Here is a 5262-nt window from a genome sequence, read left to right on the forward strand (position 1 = left end):
GACTTCTAAATGCATCTGAGGTTTATTTTTTGAGCTAGAAAAGAATTACACATTTTTAAAAATCCATGACTCTGTTGTGTTCTTTATTCAAATAAAATTATGAGGGTTTTGTCTCATTTAGAATTAACAATCCATGTCTCCTCTTGGTTTACCCTCTCATTTTGGTATAGCACATTTTTTAGTATCTTCTTGTGAAATGGTGCATGGTAATTTTTGTGCCTTCTTCCATGTCAAAAAATTCTTCCTATACTTCATAATATATAGTTGGGCTGAGTATTAGCATTTTAGTATTGAAATAATTTTTTCTCAGAATTTTGAAAATCTATTATTTCTTCTAGCTGTCACTGCTACCATTCACAAGTCCAGTGATGACAGTCTGAACTATCATCCTCTCTCACATGGTTTACTGTAGAAACCTCCTAACTGGTCTCCCTGCTTCCCTGTTCTCCACGTAGCAGCAGGGTGAGTCTTTTAAAAAATAAGTCAGGTCCTGGGGCGCCTGGGTGGCTTAGTCGTTAAGCGTCTGCCTTCGGCTCAGGTCATGATCCCAGGGTGCTGGGATCGAGCCCCGCATCGGGCTCCCTGCTCCACGGGAAGCCTGCTTCTCCCTCTCCCACTCTCCCTGCTTGTGTTCCCTCTCTAGCTGTGTCTCTCTCTGTCAAATAAATAAATAAAATCTTTAAAAAAAAAAATAAGTCAGGTCCTGAGAATTCTTTTGGTGACTGCCCACCTCACTCAAAGTAGGCTGAAGTCCTTCAAGGCCCTGTTCTCTGTTTTCATCTCTATGTTCCATCCCCATGTTCACTCTGCTCTGGGCACGCTGGACCCCTAGCTGTTCCATAAACATGGCAGATATGCTAATGTCTTAGAGACTTTGCACTGGCTGCCCTTGGCCAGGAAGGTTTTTTACCCAGACTCTGCAAGGTGGATGTCTTCACCTCTTTCAGTCTTTGTGTAAAACACACCTTCTCAAAGAGGACTATCCTGATTATTGTGTGTAAAACTACATGCTATTTTACTCTCTTCTCATTCTCAATTCCCCTTATCCTGCTTTATTTTTTCTTGTTCCATGGTGCTTATTGTGTTCTCACAAGCTGTATTATTTTCTTTTATATTTTGTCTATTATATAAACTCTAGGAGGGCAGAACACTTTGTCTACCTGCCTGGTACATTATTGGTGCACCATAAATGTCATTTGAATGAATAAATAGGGAAGTGATTATTATATCCTTCTTCTGTGTAATATGACAGAAGCCCTTTATTTTAGTAATGTTTCTGAGGCAAAAGTTGTATACATAATCAAACTTTTTACAACTTTACCACTTTTATTTCTTTTCCATATTGTAGATTGCATAATCTTACCAAAATGTGAAACTGGTCATGTCAGCCCCATCTCTACCTTTCTTCCTCCCTGCTTAAAGTGTTCCCTAAAGCTTTCCATGCTTTTAGAATTAAGACAGAATTCTTTGACACAGTCTTTAAAGCCCTGCATAGATTGCTTCTTGCCTGAGCCAGAGGGCTTTTGCATAAGCTTTCTCTCTTGTAGGAATGCTCTTCCCTCCTTTCTTTGCTAAATTTGCCCCTGGATCAAAGCCACATTCTAACCAAGGGAGGAGAGAACCTGGAAATAGAACAAGACAAGGGGCTTGAGCCTCTTTGATTCGCTGGGGAGTGAGCATATAAAATTTTAAAGTTTCAGAAATGCAGGATGAATAAATTCTGGAGATCTAGTGTACCTAGCAGGGTAACAGTAGTTAATAACACTGTATTGTATACTTGTGATTTGCTAAGGCTAGATCTTAACTAGTCTCACCAAATAAATAAATAAGTAAATAAATAAATAAATAAGGTAACTATTTGAGGTGATGGATAAACATTTCACAATGTATGGATACATCAAAACATCATGTTGTACACCTTATACATATATACAATTTTTTATTTGTCAATTATACCTCAGTAAGCTTGGGGACGAAAAAGAACAACCCATTCATATTGCCGCTTTTAATATCTAATCATAGTCTTAACAGCTATTAAGTCAATGAGTTATGTTTAAAAAAACTAGAAATGTTGTTGATTTCACTTCTTTTTTTTTTTTTAATTTATTTTTAAGTAATCTCTATACCCAATGTGGGACTTGACCTCACAACCTTGAGGTCAAGAGTGACTGCTCTACTGACTGAGCCAGCCAGGCACCCTTAATTTCACTGCAATGGAGGGCAGCCATCTTTCTCTTCAATTTTGCATCTAGTTAAGTCCGGCTTATTCCTCGGAGCTCAGCTCAAGGGTGAATTTCCCAGAACAATGTTCCCTGACTAGAACATATCCTCTTCTGATGGGCTCTCACGGCATGCATGTCTTTTCTTCTTGGCACTCATCATAAAGACATACTTTCATGTGTCTGTGATTATCTGGCCAATTCCTATTGTCCCCACTAGGCTGTGAGCTTCATGAGAATAATGAATTGAGATTATGTTTGTCCACTACTTGATCCTTGGTGCCATGTACAGTGTCGGGATCATGGTAGGTGTTCAAAAACCTATTTTTAAGTGAATACATAGGTGTAGAATAGGGTGTTTAGACACCAATTTTCATTCTATATTAGATCTTATCCAACCACCAATGTTCCACGATTCCCCCAAACTACAGGTGTTCTAAGCTTTAGGGTTTGCTCCCTCCCCCCTCAGGTGATACACAGTAAAGTCTACAAAGTCCTAGATGATCTGCACACCTGCTCTTCTGCTGGTTCTCCTTTTGTAAATAGCTTCTTTGTGTGCCTCTTCAAATCTGGAATTTTGATTTCAATTACTTGAATATTGACAATTGAATATTAACATTAATTAATATTAAAATTACTATCAATTTTATATTATTCTGGTCTCATATTGGTTAATGCTGATTTTAAATGTGGTTCTAGAGTTACCTGATTTTAAGAACAACCAATCCTCATGGTTTCCTAAAAATGTGTATATCTTAATTTTTTAATTATTTGGTAAAACTGCTCTGAATATGTACAGAACTTTCACACACGTCAAAAACCTACGATGACTTTCAGGCCTCGATAAAATCTCCAGAGTCCAGATAAAAGAAGTGTAGGAGATGAGGAGAGGAACAGGGAATGAGTGATGGAAAAATAGAAAAAGCAAGGAGGGGACAGCGTGGATAAGTGAATTGCCGCCAGGAATTTTTTTGCCCCGGGTTTCTAATCCTTGTTCTATAGAATATGTGGAAGTCTAAAAAAATCTTCTGGCTGATGTTTGGCTTATGACATTTGGTTTCAAGATTCATTTTCATTTTGAGAGGGAAGAATTCTCTGTATAATGATTATTTTACTGGCCTTGTCAGTAAATCTAGGAGTTGTTTTTCTACCAGAGGTGATGGATTTGCTGTGATGTAGCCCTCATCTGTTACTCAGTCCCACCAGTGGCAGGTTTTACAGATTTATAAAAGAGATGAGTCAATTAGGAATCCAGCCTGCAGTTATAAAGTGAAACAAAAGTTAGAAGGTTTAATTTGGCTTCAAATGCAAGTCTACCTCGCTTATTCTCTAGATACTGTGGATGTACGCATGCGAATGCTAATAGACACAGTATTTTAAACGACGTCCCTAAACCCGCCAACGTTCCCAACTGCACAAAATAGACCTGCTGACCAAAGCACTAGTAACATCAGCCTGGAAAAATGACCCAAGGGAGTCAAGTAGTTTATGACTTTGGTTGTCACTAGTTATTTAATTCATCCAAAGTACCTTTATAACTGGAATGATAGGAGCTTTCACAGTGATCTCAGAGATCTTGATAGATACACCAGGAGCAAAGGAGGGACAGCTTTTCAGCATCACTCCATTTTTGTCTGGCTTTCATCAGACAGCCAGAGCAGTTGGAGAGTGGTCTACTGAGTCTGTGCAGAGACGGGCCAGTCAGTGAAGCTGCGGGGCTCACCCTGGCCTCACGTTGGCATTTCACATTAATGTTTTTGTGTGATGTGTACAATTGAATTGCTGGTGTCACCTGTGCCCAGGATTTATACAATCATTCTTTAGTGGAACTAAAACAAATATGTTCTATCCTTAATATCAATCAAAAGACAACTTTAGTTAAAAAAAAAAAGAAAAGCAAAACATACTTGGTCTAAGAAGTTACCCTGTGTGAAAAAGGAAGACTGTCCAACACATATAAATCATGGCGACTTCTCTCTGCAGTAAGCACTTTTTTGCCCTCAGAATTATCATTTTGTAATCAGAAAAGCCCTAGAGTTTAAAGTATGCCTCGTACAAATGTCACTTCCAAGCTTCAGTGCTAATCCAGAGGAAATATTATCCTAGTGGTCTCCAAGGCCCAATGTCTAGGTGTTGGATACATGATAAACTTACATGGAGCTTTCTTAGTGAGATATAGTCCTCTAGAGGATTGAATTTTTCAAGGCTTAGTACAACCCAACCCCTTAAATAAAATTTAAGCTTCCCTTGTCAGGTTCTTTTAAGAGCTTTTTAAATTTTTTTTATTTGCTGCTTTGACCAGGTTCTAATCCCTAGTCCCCAGTGACAACCTTTGGCCATCTCAACTATTTCGAGTCTGCTTTCCCAGGGCCCGGTACAGCTTGCACAACAGGAGATTTTTTTTTTTTCCTCTCCCACAGAAGAGCCTCATTAAAATAATTTGAGATGGAAAATTATAACAGTAAGACTGTCTCATTACTTTACTGATAATATGACAGATTTTTTTTTTTTTTACCATTTTTTCCCCATTTTATAGACAGTTCTCTTGAATGGATTAAATCATGATAGAACACTAAGTATTGGAAATAAAGAATGGGTCTACCAGTTTGTACCTGAATCTTGGACTTCCCAGCCTCCAGAACTGCGAGAAATAAATATCTATGTTTAAGCAACCCAGTCTATGGTATTTTTTACAGCAGCCTGACAACAATTACAAATTTTAAATACTTTCTTGTGCTTAAAAATAATGGGGAAATTTCAAGGCCCCAGAAACAAGAAGGGAATTCAAAGCAAGAATGAAAAGTTGGAGTGGCTACCATTGCATCTCATGGAATTAGCTGATTAATATATATTTTCCTATATATATTATTACATTAATATGCATTTTTTCCAAGGAAGGCAGCAGAGCAATGAGGGTAGGGAAGAGTTCCTCACTGTATTTGTATAACTGTCTAATTCTTAAAAAGATAAAATAATCTGAAGCTTACACGGTATACTACATTTGATAACATTAGATGGTAACATGAATGCTTGTTTTAGAAAG

Source organism: Halichoerus grypus, chromosome 7, assembly GCF_964656455.1.
Source record: "Halichoerus grypus chromosome 7, mHalGry1.hap1.1, whole genome shotgun sequence".
In the NCBI taxonomy this organism is placed as follows: domain Eukaryota; kingdom Metazoa; phylum Chordata; class Mammalia; order Carnivora; family Phocidae; genus Halichoerus; species Halichoerus grypus.